This window comes from Nipponia nippon, unplaced genomic scaffold (genome assembly GCF_047370975.1).
Source record: "Nipponia nippon isolate SJK-2023a ecotype South Korea unplaced genomic scaffold, ASM4737097v1 scaffold_5, whole genome shotgun sequence".
NCBI classification, from domain to species: domain Eukaryota; kingdom Metazoa; phylum Chordata; class Aves; order Pelecaniformes; family Threskiornithidae; genus Nipponia; species Nipponia nippon.
This window is the reverse complement of record NW_028262369.1, coordinates 16474619-16492644: the sequence shown is the minus strand read 5'-3', so window position 1 is coordinate 16492644 and position 18026 is coordinate 16474619.

Here is an 18026-nt window from a genome sequence, read left to right as displayed (position 1 = left end):
ACGGCTTGGATAAGTACACTCTGCACTGCATTAAAAACTGGCTGGACGGCCGAGCCCAGAGAGTGGTGGTGAATGGAGTCAAATCCAGTTGGTGGCCAGTCACGAGTGGTGTTCCCCAGGGCTCAGTGTTGGGGCCAGTCCTGTTCAACATCTTCATTGATGATCTGGATGAGGGGATTGAGTGCACCCTCAGTAAGTTTGCAGACGACACCAAGTTGGGTGGAAGTGTCGATCTGCTGGAGGGTAGGAAGGCCCTACAGAGGGACCTGGACAGGCTGGATCATTGGGCCGGGGCCAACTGTATGAGGTTCAACAAGGCTAAGTGCCAGGTCCTGCACTTGGGTCACAACAACCCCATGCAACGCTACAGGCTGGGGGAGGGGTGGCTGGAGAGCTGCCTGGCTGAAAAGGACCTGGGGCTGTTGGTTGACAGCAGCCTGAACATGAGCCAGCAGTGTGCTCACGTGGCCAAGAGGGCCAATGGCATCCTGGCTTGTATCAGGAATAGTGTGGCCAGCAGGATCAGGGAGGTGATAGTGCCCCTGTACTCAGCACTGGTGAGGCCACACCTCGAGTACTGTGTTCAGTTTTGGGCCCCTCACTGCAAGAAGGACATCGAGGTGCTGGAGCGTGTCCAGAGAAGGGCAACGAAGCTGGTGAAGGGTTTAGACACAAGTCTTATGAGGAGAGGCTGAGGGAGCTGGGGTTGTTTAGTCTGGAGAAGAGGAGGCCGAGGGGAGACCTTATCTCTCTCTACAACTACCTGAAAGGAGGTTGTAGCGAGGTGGGGGTCGGTCTCTTCTCCCTAGTAACAAGCGATAGGACGAGAGGAAACAGCCTCAAGCTGCGCCAGGGGAGGTTTAGGTTGGATATTAGGAAAAATTTCTTCACCGAAAGGGTAGTCAGGCCCTGGAGCAGGCTGCCTAGGGAAGTGGTTGAGTCTCCATCCCTGGAGGTATTTAAAAGATGGGTAGACGTGGTGTTTGAGGACATGGTTTAATGGTGGACTTGGCAGTGCTGGGTTAATGGTTGGACTCGATGATCTTAAGGGTCTTTTCCAACCTTAACGATTCTATGATTCTATGATGGGATACCGAAAGAGGAGGGAGCGTCTCATTTCAAGGATATGCTCACGTAGGAACGCACTGGGGAAACTGAGGCGGATAAATGCCACAGTTAAACTTGTGCTGAGCTGTTTTCTTAATGAGTCCTACCATCTCCCTTTCTTGATCCAGTGGTTTAGTTTAGCTTCTGAGTTTAACCGATCAAAGGACAAAGTGAAGCTGAGTAGGATCACATTTACTGGTGGAAGGAACAATCTATTAAAGTTGATACATTTAGAGATAAAATGACTGCTTTTTTCCCCAAGAAAACACAGTCATTCATTTATTATGTTTAACTTTAATTTATTAATGCATGTTCTCTTTCCTCAGAAGCTCTAAAATTCCTTCTCAAGAGCAGCCTTCACTGCTATATTGTACCTTCCCCTCTGCTTTTCTCCAGTTTGTGTATCTTCCTGTGTACTTCGAATCTGTGCCCTGAAATACTGATATGCAAAACTGCCCTATCAGCAGACCCTGTGTAATGAGCTCTGCACAACGAAGCACAGACCTTGGCTACGAAATCTGGATTAAGGCACCTCACTAAAAACATTTTGTTTTTCATTATTAGGAAGAAGAACAACGTTTGGATTAGTGTTCAGGCTTGGAGTGAGGGTAGGGAGAATAATTGCAGATAGTTACTTTATTCAAACTTAATTCCTATTCCTAGTTACTCCCAAATAATATTATTGATATAAATCTCCCTTGAAGAAGCATAGGAGATACTATTTCCAATGGTCTGACAAAGAGGAAGAGCTTGTAACAAAGTACAAGTCTGCTGATTCTGGCTAAAAATTAGGGGAAGCCAAACTAGCCCTGAGAGCTAGGAAGGTGCCCGTTCTTCCTCCAGCCTTCACCTTGCCCCAGGCACCAGCCTTGAGCTCTGCCCTCCTGGCTAACACTAACCTTGTGCAACGGAAAAGCACATATGTGATGTGAAAATTCGTTCTCCTGGCTCCCACGCTGGAAGGAAATCCCTTTTTTTCCCTTCTTTGGGATGGTGTGTTTTAAGGTTGGATGGGGGCTTACCTGTCGGGTGGAGCCATTCTCCAGGGCACATTCACATGTTGCTCCAGTGGCTCCCATCTCCAGTGAAGCAGGTTGCAAGTCCTGCCCTTGCCACCTGGCAGGACTTTTCCTGCCCAATACTTGTGTAGGACTTTTCCTGCCCAATACCTGTGCAGGCAGGTTGCTGATCCTACTAAATCCCTGCAGCTTGCACAGGCAGCTAAACCCCAGGACCCCACCTGGCAGCTTCTCAGCTCCATCACAAGCCTGGGAGGACAACGCTGCTGTCACCTCAGGGCCTGTCCTCAGGATGCTCTCAACTCTTCATCAACAACATGGCAGTTTCTTGCAGGTTGAAGTGTCATTGCTCAAACTCCTGACATTTACTTACCAAAAATGCAGGTCCAACCGCACCATGCAACATGTTCCTGGTGGTGGTGAGCACTCATGGACTTCACTGAGTCAACATTGGGGTGGCATCAGCAAAGGGTCAGGGATTAGATGGATAAGCCTCCAAGCACACACTTCAGACTTAAGCCAGCTAGTACCGTGGTAATTAAAAGCAACTTAGTTAAATGCTTTCCCTCTGAGTGCCTGTTTTTGCTGTATGTGGAAACCAGAGGCCGAATGAGGGTCTCAAGCACCACTCTGATGCATGGGAAAGGGTTCCTGCTGTCTTTGCAGCCTCTGCTGCAAACAGTTCATGCTCTAAATGAAAGGAAAGCAGCAAGGGAAAGCAACCAGATGGCAAGATTTGCCTGTGGCTTCAAAGCTGGTGATTAGCAGAACTAGGAGGAGAGCCCTGGTCCCTTAACCCTAATCCCAAAGCTGCTCACCCCTAAGGTTGTGCAGGGTTTTCCAGTGCATGGCCAGTTTGTCATTACTTTTCCTGCTTGACTTTTTTATTATGCCAGCTGAAAGCTTCTCCCTCTTGCTGATCAAGTCTAAAATAATTATTGTAATCTGAAAAATTGTGTCTGTCTTCCTGGGAATTAAATATTTAAACTCTTAGACAAATAGGCCTTGCTTATTTCTGTTAAAGGTTCATGCTCTCAAATGTCACAGTAAGTTAAACGTACCTTGAAAAATAATCACATTTCTGGTTACTTTACTTTTCATTCCATTTTACCTCCAAATAAATTACCCACACTAATTCAATCAGAGGGTTTGACACTGCAGCTCCCTGGGTGGACAGCTGGGAAAACAACTGTCACTTCTGATAGGGAAAAAAATGAAAATGGTTTGGTGAGAAAAGCTGAAGGGGGTGAGCACCTCCCTTTGGGTCACACACTGACCTCGCGATGCTTCTCAGGCTTCCTCACATCATTGCTATTTTGTTATGAGCGTCTTCTCTGCTGGGGAGTTAACCTCTTACCGACGATGGAATTGCAGAAGTGTCAGCACATTACAGTGTTCCAGAAGACAGAATAGTTAGGAATATGCTCTTTGGGTTTTGCTTTTATAATTTAATGAGGAAAATTGAAGGCCATGTGTTGTAAAGGCAGTTAGGCTGTGCCCACTGCAGCAGCTCTGCGGGTTTTCACAGTTGCACAATCTCAAGGGCTGGCTGGAAGCTGCCAAGCCCCAGCCATGAGCTTTCTAACCAGCAGCTCAGGGCTGGGAGAAACCTCCAAATGAGAAAGTCACTTCAATCACTGTCACAAGGTGTGACTTCATGGCCCTGAAGGGGCTAAAGAGGTACTGGCACAGCCCGAAAGCTTGTGCTAGGTTTGACTTCTGAATCATTTCATAAAGCACAGCTGGAAAGTCTCTAGTTCAGTGAAAATTGGCACATGGCTGGAATGGAAAGGAATGGAATGGAATGGAATGGAATGGAATGGAATGGAATGGAATTTAGACTAGACTAGACTAGACTAGACTAGACTAGACTAGAATATTTCAGCTGGAAGGGACCTACAACAATCACCTAGTCTAACTGCCTGACCACTCCAGGGCTGATCAAAAGTTAGAGCATGGTATTAAGGGCATTGTCCAAATGCCTCTTAAACACTGACAGGCTTGGGGCATCGACCACCTCTCTAGGAAGCCTGTTGCAGGGTTTGACTGCCCTCTTGGTAAAGAAATGCTTCCTACTGTCAAGTCTAAAGACTCTGATACTTTGGATACTCTGAACACTCTGAACACAGCTGTCTTGAAGGAGAAGGTGTGCTGCTGTGGCCTGCTATGTACATTTAGTGTATCTCAGTGTACAAAGTCTTGTTACCAATGGTGTCTGTTGGATCTGGCTATTTATTTTGTTTACAGAAGGAAGGATGCTGCCATTCAGCCATGTCTCCTGGAAGCTACCGTGGCCAGATTCGGTGAGGCAGGATTTGATCCATCAGTCTCTGGCACTGCTGCCTGCAAGAGGCATCCAGGCTGGTGGCCCATAGCACATTAGATATCATGATTGATTTGGACATACTTTGCTGGCAAAGAGCCCCTGGGAAATGCTTTTGTTGTGCTGCCGCACGATGCTTAAGGTTTGCTGATAACAGATGTGTCATTGCTTTGATTCTTCAGCTGGTGATGTGCTCTGTTTCAGCTTGAAACACTGCAAAACGGCAAGAGAAGCTCAGTTTTTAGTGACAAGAAATGATCTTCAACCAAAGTCACTAAAAAAGCAGAGGAATCCTTAAAAAGAGGGTTTTGCAATCCTTACTCCAGCAGACCTGCCAGATCCAGAGTCCTCCACAGGTTTTTCCCTTCTGGCAGTGCACAGCTCGGCACCTTCAACCTGCCAGTCCTACAGCATGGCAGCAGTGGGTAAAACTGATCCCTCCTGCTACCAAGAATAGGCACAATGACAAATTACCCATTGCCACAAATTACCCATTGCCACATCACCTGCTGCTGCTGCGGCGGGTGCTGAGCTCCTTGGAAGTTGCTTTCCCAGCCCGGCATGAAGCGAGGAGCCACAGCTAATTTTAGTCTCACCTTCCTTCAACTTCCTGGGGAAAGGGCAAAGCAGACAAAAGTTCATTTCTGTGGGATGAGAAATTGGGTTGCAGGTGGCTTCCCAGCTCGGGGGACCTTGGGGATGTGTTTTAAGCAATGATCATGTTGGGTCCCTGCACAGAAGCCTCTGGGTGCTCTACCTGGCTCTTCTCTCCGGCCATGTGGCTCCAGGGATTGATGCCAGAGGTAGGAGTGCTCCTAAAAAAAGTCTTCAGAGAAATCCTGTTCGCAGCATCTGAGAGGAAAGAAACTCCGGGGGGAGTTTGTAGACAGAAAACCTCATAAGAACCCAAACTTAAGAAAAAAAACATCCATGATTAAAAGAGATTTTGAAAGTGGTAACACTTCACTATTTCAATCAATTCATTTGACACCCACTCATTCGAAGTAATTTATCACAATTAAGATAGGCATTGTAACACAGCGTTGAAAACTCTGGCAAATTACATACCATTATGCCATTCAGTGATGTTTGCAAGCCTACTTTTTTTTTTCCTTTTTGTAATAAAAGCACCACATTTACATAAATCATTATTTTTAAGTGCTCGGAGCCAGATCTCATCTTCAGTCAGGGATGTGGGCTCCGGGGAGGGGACAAAGCCCTTCGGCTGCTGCTGGTCCTTCCTGGGGTGTAAAACCGGGATCTGAGGTCAGCAACAGGGCAGTGGGGAGTCATGTCCCCCCTCTCATCTTCACCCATAATCACTTCATGGCTGCTAAATGCCTCTGAAAGCCCAAATCCAAGCCCTGAGGTCCCAGACCAGCACTGGAGGATGTACTCAAACCAATTCCCATCAAGGTCCGGTGACTGACATAATTTGATCCATGCCAGGGCTACTGCTAGACATAGAAAAACCAGAGGGAAAAAAACCTGATGCATCCCCCAGTGCTATTCCTCTGCTAATATGCCCAGGAGTCTTTCTTTTTAACCAGTGATAAGAAAATCCACTTGTTTCTTGAATGAAATTATATTCTGGGGGGGCCAAGATGGGGAAGTTTAATAATTTCTGCTAAATTAAACAAAGCTGCAGTTCCCCTGGCAGCTAGAGTTATCTGTGAGTGAGTGATTGCAGAGAAAAATTGAAAGAAGTCAGGACATTTCATTCTGGCTTTTTCCAGAGGAAATATTTCCATCTTGAAAATTACCAAGTATTATTTTTTAAGTAGTGGGGGTCAAAAAGGGTCAGGATCAGTAAACAAACCAAGCCATTTCAGAGCAGGTCACACAATGTGTTTCACTTGACTTGTAAAACAATACTTCCCCCCCTAACTTTCATTTCACTAAGGCAAACATGCTGTGAAAAAAAAAATTTCATATCAGCAGAGGATGACAAATGTGTTTTGATGTTTGTTTTTTTTTCCCCAGACCATTTTTCTATCTTCCTTTACATATTATTAATTAAAGGCAGTGGTTTACGGCTCTGTGGCCCCACCTTTCATGCCCTGATGACTGCAGGCATGGGTAGGACCAACACTTCACTGATTGCAACCATGGGAGAGATCGGGCAAATTTTTCTGCAATGTTTTCCCTGTCCTATCCATAAAAGCTTGGAAAATCCTTGTTGAAAAAACAAAAGTGAATGTGTCCTGGAGTTTTTTCAAACTGTGAATTTGCTCCTTTCTTTAAGTATAAAAAGTGCACAGGAAGGAAAAACATAGCTGGACTTGCAAGTTGTTGCAGTTCTTCGTTTGTTTGTTTTTTCTTTAATTTAATTCCTCTTCATCCACTAGGACTGTAAGCAATGAGAGTGGATAAACCAGGACAACAGGATCTCAGTTGCTCCATTTCTCTTAAGTGCTCCTCAGCTCAGCACTCAGTTCGTGATGAGCTGTCAAGGAGAAAAATGTAACTCTTGTTCAGCATCATAACCAGACAAACAATTTGTAAAAAATAATCTTTCTGACAGATCATATTCCTTTTCCTGCATGAAAACAGCTTGTGGGCTTTTTGTTCCCCTTCATCAATTTTTTTTTTCCCAAACGCTATAGATGAGTCGAGTGGATTTCAGTGCAGCGATTCAGAGATTAAAGTAGAAAACTGGAGCTGTTTCGACAGGACATGTTGACGGGTGCTGGGTTCTCTGTTCCCAACCACATCGGTGCCTGGCCATTGCTAAACACGGTGCCAATCAGACCTGAATGCAAACCTCCACTTCCCCAAATACCATCCAGTGTTGGCCCAGCCCTGCCCCGTTGCTGTGAATGCACCATCGCAACAGAGTACTGAAGGAAAGCTGATACAGGAGCAGTTTTGGCCCGGGCAGGCTGAACGTGCTGCATGCTGTGAGCACTTGCATTGCACCTGGAGATGGGATGGCACATGGTGGTGGCCCTTCTGCATCCCTTGGGGATGGACAGAGGGACCAGAGGGCCAAGACAACACCAGGGTTTGACTGTGCACAGTGCAGGTTGTAGGCTTGTGCTTTATATGTAGTGTTTTGCCTGGGGAGGCTTTGAGAGAGCTTTCTTTGAGGCTGAATGGAGCAAAAAGCCTCCTTCGTGCTAGTTGTTGTCCATGCAGGGCTGGGGAGTGGGGCTGAGTGCACGGGGTGCATCCCCCCTTGCTGGATCCAGCCCTGCAAGGAAAAGCTGGTGAGGCTGAAGGTGGAGAGATGCCTCTGATCCTGGTAATAAAAGATGAGTGGAGTTGAAAGGAAAAGGCTGAGACTACTCTGGCTTTAAAGAGAATAGCTAATAAGTGGTTTCGGCACATCTCCAGCTGCCTCTGGAACAGCGGGTTAGAAAGCAGTGGGAAAGGGTTTGCACACCGAGAGTTTGCTCATTAATAACTCAGAAATGGGCATGTTGGTCAAGCGAGGCTCTCCCTACTGCTGTGCAAAGCTTCAGCCCTCCAACAAAGCCCAGGGAAAACTGCCACGACTCGCTCTGCTGACTGCCTCTCTGCGAAGTTCAGAAAAGCAAAGCTCAGGGTCTGTCCCTGATGCGCCAGGGAGCAGGTGAGGTTCCCGCCAGGGCTGGGGGCAAGCATTCGCTGCGGTGAGCTAAAAACCAGGCTCATGCAACAGATGTCTTGCTCCCAGAGGAATATTTTTAGGCCAATTTCAGCACAGGAGTGGGAATAAGAGAGAGATTTTTGTGAGCTTTCGTTTCCCTCTTGTCTGCACAGAAGTGTCAGCTGGGGTTGATGGTGTCCAAAGGTCCCAGAGCAGACCCAGGCAGCCTCAAACCTCAGAAATATGCTCAAAAATCTTCCTCCAGAGACTACAAGTACAGAGCAGCACCCTGTGGTACCTGTGTGCTGAAAGGTGTTCAATGGGAAGGCAAAGTGACAGGGAAAAGGCCACGTCTCTGCTACTGTTGGAGGATGGCAGGGACAACGCAGGGTGCCCTCACCCAGGGCCAGGTGCCTCGGGGGAGCTGCCACTCTCCCTGATTTAAGAAAGCTTCTATTTCAGGTAAAAGTGGAGCTGAGCATTCTTCATTGTGAAAAATAATAGCTGAATCAATCATTTGAGTCAGCCTCTAGGCCGCAGGGTAATGAGCCAGGGTCAAACACTTAGGGAAGAGTTGTGTCCATTTTAGAGTAATGCTGCTTAAACTTCTCAGAGCCATAGGAATTATTTGGTTCAAACTCAGGGCAAAACTCCAGCTCCATCTTTCTTTGTTTCCCTTGAAGCCATTTGCCAAAGAAAAATACTGTGTATCTAAAACCCACTTTCATTTGCAAGATGATTTTTAGCTTTTTCCACTTACCATGTCAGTCTATGAAAAGCGTTAGCAGCAATTTTGATTTAAAGAAATATTTCTTTTTCCTGCCAAATGGAATGTTTTGAACCTGGAAGAAAAAGATGGCTATGACCACTCTGAAGTCTCCCTCCCCTACCGTAAAACCCAACTGGCAGTGCACAGAGACGGAAAGATAGCTGGTAAGTCAGTATGGGTAACTAATGAGGATTTGAAGACAGTCTCTACAAAGATCCTATTCTGGACAATCCCAAAGCTGACATTTATTTACATAAAACATATAATTGAAATGTCAGAAGAGAACAATTAAAAGCATGAACTGACATGAATGTCAATGGAAGCAGTACCGTGACTCTGCTTTCTGTGGAAAAGGAAAGATGGGTCTGGGGTGATTTTCCCTTTTCATTCATTTCCTTAATCTCTTTTCAGTGCACCAGACGTTGTGATTTATCAAATACAATGTGTGGCAGAAGAAGAAGGTTTTAGCCTCCAACACCTCAACAGATCTTCCTCCAGCAGTGTACCTATTAGGTAGCGATGGATTTTTTAGAGTGTAAATGACATTTTCCCACGTGTTCACAAAGGACAGGAGGCATCAGGGTGATGGTCCACGGGATGCCCCATCCCCTGCAGCCCCATGGAAGGCAATGCACAGTGGCAGCAGTTAAAAAAACATTTGCAAAGCGTTAATGCCAGAGCTGGCTCCCTCCAGGAGGGATTTCTGCAGCCCGAGGCTGAAGCCAGTGCAAGGGCAGCTCCAGCCCAACCTGGGGCTGCACACCCAGAGAAGGTTCGAGAGGTGGAAGACAAGCAGAAAGGACCACAAGTAGGAAGGCTGCACATTCGCTGCAGGATTTTAACCCAGCAGAGTTGTTTTCAGGTTCTTCTTGATTTTTGTGGTTCCTCCTCACCTTATTCCCTCCTCTGTAGCTGGAAGATCCTCAGCTGGCCTCGCAGCAGCTGGCCAGACAAGGTCACGTAAAATAATTGCAGCCTGTACTCAGTCCCTGGTCTCCAGCCTGTTTCTTTGCTGTAGAACATCCTTTTATTGTACCTGAGCTTCAGGAGGCAGTTGCAATTCTATGGCAATGATAGCAGTATTCAAGAGATGATCCTTTTGGCATTTCTGGTTGATTTTCCACACATATCGGGAAAAAAAAGAAGCCATTCTTACAACCAGCATCACGTGTTCCCAAAGAGACACCTAATGAGAGCGTTAGTGTGAGTGGTCTGTTCGTTTGCTCTATCACATAACTCCACACCAGAGCCTTCCCATCATTATTGTGGTTTCCCTTATTGTCACACGGAGATTTGCACCAGACTGATCATCAGAGGGCAGTAAATAGGGCCGAAGGCGGATGTTTCCCACAAAACTCTTTGTTCATCGCAGTGTGCAACGAATGGCGAGCAGAACATGACAGTAATCAGAGCTGGCAGCAAGCAGTGGAAAATGTATTTGTAAGAGCTTTGATTAAACTGTCAGCTGGAATTTTGGAGCAGATGCAAAGCATTTAAACATAGGCTGTTTAGTGGTGGGAGGCCTAATTCTTTTAATTTAAATGTTGGTTTAGGGGAAAAGCTATGGAATGTATTTACCTCTCAGTGCATACACACATCTTGTGCTGTGACACAAACTGAGAATTAGGAGGCTGTGTGTATAATCACAGAGGCTCGATGCTCGTGTTTCTGAAGGATGCTCTCTTGCATGCGTTGAAAAGTTTCCCTTTCTTCAGCACCAGAGTACAGCCACGGGGAAGCATTAGGGTAACAGGAGGAGGTGACATTTGTGACAAACCCAGGTGGTGGCTCAGCCTGGGCTTGCCCCCAGCCTGTGGACAAGCCTGGTTCAAGGTTGGAGCAAGGTGTGAACTAAGCTCTGGAAAAACTTGCACCAAGCAATTAGGAAGGTAATTAGAAATCATAAATGATTTTACAAGGGTTTAGCCAGGTGTTGTCCCAAGGAAAGGCCAAAATTAGAGATGATGCTTCCAAAGAGTGCTTGTAGTCGGTGCTTGCAGCAGGAGTGTGGCTGGTGTCTCTGCAGGCTGGTCCCTGGGCTGCAAGTGGCCAGTGTGGCTCAGTATCCCCAGGGCCAGTTGTCTTTTTGACCCCAAAAAACTGGGTGGGGTGCCAATTTAAAGGGTTATATTAATGGTAATGAACAATAATGATTACCAACATATTGGCACATAAGGCTGTAAATAAGTGTCCTGTTTTGAACACCCTTAGAACAAAAATCCTCACCCCCTCTGCCTTCACAGATGTGGCCTATGCATCCCAGGCTGGGCATGTTAGATCATTTAGTCTGGTCACTTCTTTATAAATAAAAAGAGAAATGGGAAATGTAATCTCCCTGCTAAAGAAGGTTACTTCCAAATATTTCTGCTTTCTCAGTGTATGTGGATTTTTGCTATGGTTTTCACCTTGCAGGGAAATCATTAGAAGAAAGACACTGAAATAATCCCACATTGCTGCAGCACTTCACGGGAGGTGCTGTGCCACTGCCAAGCCCCCTGCTCTCCTCCCTTGGCTGAGCACCTCAGCTGGGCTGTACCGCCCGTCCCTCCCACTGGATGGGATATTCAAAATTCAGGAGAGCACTTAATTCCCAGTGATTTTGGTGAGACTTCAGTGCATGGTAAGAATTAAGCCCATGTTAAAGGACACTCCAGATAAGGCCACATAATGCAGTAAATTTACTTACATTAGTAGGGGATGCTGATGCAGACAGGAGAGGTTTGCTGGGTGCCTGGCCTGGCCCGAGGTGGGGAGGGGAGGGAGCAGCACGACGCACACGGGAGATCAGGATATGGCACTGGCAGAGTCAATTTGAGCTGCGTTTGCTGGGTGCCTGCCTGCTCTGTCACAGGCTTCAGCTTGGAAAGGCTTCAGATTTGCCTACCTTTAATTCTTTATTTTATTGAAGGAGACAGCTGGATATAGTTTTGCATCATCAGCTCCAGAGACACAAAGACCCTGTAAAAATCATTCTTGCCTGTAAAGCAAACTAAGCATGTAATGACTACAGTGCCCAAATAGTATTGTCGCAGCCAGGAGGAGGACAGAGTAACGGGTGCGGAAGGAGGGTGAGGTTTGATCCTTCCCAGCACAGGTTTCAGGGCAGGGAGCACAGACCCTGGGGAAGTTTGTGTTTTAGACCCACGAGTCCCATGAGGTAGGAAGCAATAACCTGAAATTAATTAAAGATAAGAGCTTGCTTGCTCAGCTTTACCATCTCCCAGCATAAGCTGAGCTGCACAGGCAAAGCTCTGCCCTCCTCTTCTCTGGAAGCCGGTGGAGGCTTAACACAAGTTTTTATAGCTGCTCCCTTGTTTTTATATGAAGCTTTCCACATTTGTTTGGCCAGGGGGGTTGAATGAGGCTGGTCTCCTGGGAGGACAAGCTGTTTCTGTTATGTGAGGGATGAGGGAGTTTGCTCACTCCCCCGCACACAACCTGCAGCCCATTCCCAAGCAAAGCTGCCACTGAGCCGCTCGGTAGCGATGGCCCATGGAAGGCAAAATTGCCCCTCCTGTGCTTTGGGCAGCTCTCGTTAAGTGGCTGTGAGGATATTCCTCAGCCTTGGTGCCTTGGTCCATCTTCTGCTGTGAAGCCTCCGCAGCTCTGCAGACTCCGCTGCAACTCTGCACTGTTCCCTGTGCCAGAAAGAGCATGAGGATGCTGTCCTGCGAACAAGGAATCCTCTGCTGAAAGTGTAAAAAAGCTGTTTGCTGTGTTTGTCAGTCGTGTAGACGCTACAGCAAACCTGCCAGCTCTCTGATTTTTGGCAATATGCTTTCGTCGGCTTTTAACGCTAACCTATTGCCAGGTTTCCAGACAAGTGACCACTATGCATGGGCAGAGAAAGTCTCCCAGACTTTCACAGCAAGCACAGAGCAGTTTTGCAACCAAACTGGCCTTCACAAAAATAAATTGGAATTTGCAGACTGAGATAGATGCATGCAGCCCCACATTAATCTCTTACACGCTTGAACCCATTCGGATTTTAAAAGCCTCTCCTATGAAAAGCTCATACACTGCAGCAATCATAAAAATGATCTTCTATTTACAGGCCCTGAAGGCAATCCTTAATCATGAGCCCACATCTGAACAAGGCACTCCATCGTTATGGGATAAGTGTATGAAATGGAAATGCAGCCAAGGACTTTGGTGGATTTCACTTTATTCGATGTGTAATCCTGCTCTGCAGTTCTCAGTGCAGGGGATGCTTTAACATCTGCACACCAAAAGCTGCAACAGGCAGCTCAGTGCATTGCCCACAGCCTGGACCACACATGCCAGCACCCGGGATGGGCTGTCCCCAGGACACTGGGCACACAGGGCAGCTCCGGGACCACTGCTGAGAGCTCCACCTCCACCAGATGTGCCCCACTGTGGACCAAGGACACCCAGTCACTTTTAAGTGGGTGAAAAAGTACTTTGAGCTGCTTTGGTGGGCTCATGTTGCAGCAGGTAATTTCACTGCCTGGCAGAAGACACAGTCTGAAAATGAACAGATCCCTCCATATTCCTGTATCCTTGATGTCTCTGAGCATCATTCTCCTCTGGGAAGAGGAGCTACAGATTAAATTTGTGACCTCTCCCCTTTGCTCTCCGCATCCCACCTCCCCTGAGCTGCTGCGTAGCCTTGACTCAGTTCTGGCTGATTTAATTCCCTCCAGTAATGATTCGCTCAGTTAATAGGTTCTCGAAAGGAGCTGGTTAAGGAAGGAGAAACTGCAAACATTTCCAAATAAAGAAAAGCTCTTACATTTAATCTCAGTGATTTTGTCACTTTCTTCTGCCATTCCGTGTCTGGGACAAACCCCATATTTTTGCTCTATCTGTGAATGCAGTTCAAACAAGCTGTGTGATATTTGGAAAAAAAAAACATCCTGTTGTCTCCCTTTCCATTTTGTCTCCCAAACAGACACAAAATGAAAAACTTGGGTGGTAATTCATGGTCTAGACACTGTGCTGCCACAACATGCGGCTAATGCTAAGCTCCACAAGAGTCCTGCTGGCTCGAAGCTTGATTGTGCTGTTTCCTCTGTGGCTCCTAACAGGTTTTGGAAAATGACTACACAGCGAGGAGAGCTCCAGCTAAGTGCAGCTACAGCTAAGTAACAGCTGATTACAGCCCCACAGTTGTCAGGGACCATATCTTTTTTCCTGGGATGCCAGTAACCCCTTCATCCTGGCAGCATGGATGGGCAGGAGTGGCCACAGTCTCTCCTGGAGGAAAGCCCCTGCCTTGGGGCTTCTTTCAAATTCCCTGAAAACTCAAAAAGAAAGATGGGAAGTTCATTAACCCTGCAGGAGGAGAAAGCCCAGCATCTAGCCAGGCTTCCACCTGGTGTGCAAGGGGTAACGGAGAAGTTTGGAAGGAAGGCTGGGAGAGAGACCAAGAGGCACCAAACCCAGCTCCTTGCAGCCCTGTTTTGCCTCACATCATCCAGGAGGCAAATTCTGCACCTCACACGTACAGCAGTCAGGGAGTGTCTGCAGGTGTCCCACCTGGGAAGGACATGTTGGCCAAGTCCTGCCCAGAGTCCTTTGGGTGCCAAGGGTCACGGTGGTGGTTCCCCACCTCCTCATCCCAAACTGAGCATAATGCTCTGCCTCTGCCTTCACCCACTCTGCCAGCCTGTCCTCTCCCCAATAGCAACTGGTGGATCAGGACTTTTCAACATGTGCATTGATGCCTTTCGTCCCTCTGGAGGGGGCCTGGCTTTGATCCAGAAAGCTTTAGGGTAACAATTTTACAGCTTTTGGCTGTTCACTGCTCCATCCACCTCCTGCCTGTCCTTTGGCGGTGAAGCCAAAAACACGTGCATCTTGCAGGTTGGGTTTGATTTGCTGGTACGATGTGTTTTGTTTACAGCTCTTGAAATATGTATAGAGAGACCTAAGAGCTCTTTCATGATTGCAGCCAGTGACTGATTCATATGGATGGGAGTTACAAGGCTTTATGATCCCTCCTTCAGTTTTACAGATTTGAATTTATCCTTGGACAAAAGCTGGTGTCATAAAATGCCAGCAATCTTGGCTCAGGAGAGCCCACGTCCTGTACCCTCTCATCCTGCAATTACTGGGCAGATAGTGTTCTCAGCCGGGGAACGTCCATGGGAGCGCGACGTGGCTTGACTAAATGCCAGCAGAGCTGATGTAATCGTTCACATGCTGGGGCTGCACTAGTAAAATGTGCTGCAGTGTTGTGCACGTCGTATCTATATAGTCCCAAACCAAGGAGCAGGAGGGAGAGCTGGGGGAATGACAGCTGACTGGCTCATTGACATTCTCCTGGAGTCTGGTGACCCATCTCCTGGCTCTCTGTTTCTCCTCATATGTAGGCTGGCGGAAAAAGTGTGAAATATTGAAAAGATGAGGGTGAAAGGATTGTTAAAGCTTGTGGAGAGGAAAGCTTCCCTTGCTGGGAAGGACAGTGGCATTAGCACTGATTTCAGCGTGCAAAACCCAGACATTTTCTGCCTGTGGGGCGCTCGGAAGTGCTGGTCTTGTTCTGCTTTGTGTTGTTGGCATGAGGCAGGCTGAGCAGGGAAGGGGATTGATTCCCAGAGCCCTGACTTCTCGGTGCCTCAGGTCTGAATCAGAGCTGTTCGCTGCTGTCTGTGGACCTCTGGCTGTCCATAAGGCAACAGAAATAACTACCAGCTCCTGTCATTGCTTGCAAGAAAGACAGGAGGAATTAGCAGAAATGGGGAATATTTCATAATAATTAGTAAAACTGCAGTTGTTCTTTTTCCAGTAGCAATTATTGTTCCCTTCCAGGTTAGCTGTGTTTGGGCCTTTGCTATTCTGCAGTTTCCTCTTTCCCTGACCATGGAGCAACAGAGACAGGGTGTTTTCTGGACATATCTCAGATGGTTTGGTGCTGCTTTGGTTTAAAGAAATTAAAAGCCATTGATTTGAAAGACATCTCTGCCCCTTAGCCTGGAAGGTCACTGGCAACATTATGAATTTTTAAAGGATGAAACAATCAATATTTTAAAGAAATAAGTGAAATTTCTCCCCATCTTCAGAGTTATTTCCTTTCTGGAGGAATGTTTTTTTAGATCTCCAAAATTACCCTATGATGGACATTTCGGTTGTCTTGATTGACTGTGCATGACTATGTGAAAAGGTCATTCAATATTTCTTCCCTGTCATTATGTTTATATAAATCCTCTAAGAATCAGCAATAAAATACTTCATATTCCTATTTGTTTTAAAAATAAATATTTTTTTTTTACCCTCTATGGCTCTTTCCCGGAGGATTTCATCCTCCCCTGCTGCTGTTTTACTTTCAGAGTGGCTGGGCTTGTTGAAACTGTGGTCATGCTTGAAGCAGATCTGGGTGCAGCATTGAGAGGATCACAGATGTTCTTCCACGGAGACTTGACTTACAGTCTGGCTTCTTTTTTTCATTCTCCAAGTAGATAATAAAAGGCATTTAAAGAGAAAAGATAAAATTTCTTTCAATATATGAAGAAGCATCACAAGCAGATATGACTGAATTGCAAGACATAAGGGAAAAGGAGCAAATGGGGGAACAATTCTCCATCAAATTGTTGCACTTCTGCATTTCCAAACAACAGGCTACATGCAAACAGGCTAACTCCTGCAACTGTGTCCAAAACAAGGTGTCTCCTAGCGTGGTCTGCACATCAGGCAAACTGAGGCACACTTCCATAACCCCGATTTGGAGCTGTTACCATTGTAAGTGTTTGGGGTAAAATCCATCTCTGCAGGAGAGGGTATTACTGCAGCAGCTGACGTTCCTCACAACACAACAGTACTATGGATGATGCAAAAGTATAATTTTCCTAATTCCTATCAAAACCCATGGGATTGAAATATTGTCTTAGGAGCCAGGTGTCTAAAAACATTTGTCACCATGGGCTTGCTTCAAACAGGAATTTTCTTCCTGTCTAGTCCTCTTAAATACTCAACTTGTGTAGTCTTCTCATCCTCCTTTATTTTTTCTTCTAAGGAAAGCTTAAGAGGAACTTGTAGGACTAAAGTGCATGTGCCTGGCACATGTAACAAGTCATAGTAACCAGAATATCCCCCCATACACATGATTTTTCGAAATAAGGATGCAGTAGTGAGGTTGTCATAGAAACAACCGCATTCATCACCCACAGGATGGTAAGAACAGACCCGCTGTTCCTCGTTCAGAGACGAATGCAGCTGGGATGTGATCCTGAGGGGCCTGTCACTCCTCCTGAGACAACAGGCAGTAGTGGGAATTAAAGGCACTCAGCATCTCAAAGGATGCGCTCTGATTCCAGTGCATCGTGAGTGTTTCAGTCTCAATAAAGACATTACAAGGTTTGATGCCTGTTCCTCTGAGGAGACTAAATGTAGGAGTCCCACTGAAGCCTTTCTTCAGGCAAACTTTCTTTGCAGGAGCTGGATGCAAAAGCTTTTGATGAGATAAACTAGTTCTCATCCATTTGGTGATGAGCATGTTCCCAGACAAGGGAGAGTGCAAAGCCTCTAGTAACAGAGTAAAAGGAGCCTGGAGTGAGCAGGTGCTGTAAGGTTGGCTGCTGAAGGCAACCTTCCTTGCAGGCTTTCATAACCCCTCTGGTTAATTGTGGGCTTAAGCATTGGTTTAACAGCTTGAACGACAATGGATCAAAGTACGGTTTGCTCACAATATGGATTGGTCAAAGTCTGCTTGGGTACCTGGGAACATAAAATACTTTATAGCTGTTAACTTCATGTATACAAACTCTGAACAGGAGGGCAAATGACAAATAGCGGATGGCTATTTTCCAAACAAACTTTGAGAAACTTTCAAGATGAATATGTTCACCAAATGCTTCTTAGTTACTAAAAAATATCCAGTGATGTTATTAATAGCAAGTCCAGCTCAGGTTGTTTGTTCATGGATGTATTGGCCACACTGACCTTTCCCTATTCGGCCAGTTCTCCTCATCCCTGTTTAGCTGGGATTTGTTTCTCAACGCTATGAAGACCGTCCTGCCACTCTGGACATGGAAAAGGGGATCTAATATATGGAAACAAGCCTCGCAAACAACCCTCCAATGATCCTGCAAATAACCCTTGTGTGAGGAATTTTTAGATCTGTTTTAAAGATTCTTCATTGCTCCTGTTCTCAGTTCACCATGGACCCAGTGTGTGACCTAGCTATCAGATACATCCTAGGAATAAAATAGGCCACTAATGAGCACTGTACATGGCCATAAAGTTGTTACTGCGATTTTTATTACTGCTAAGACTGAT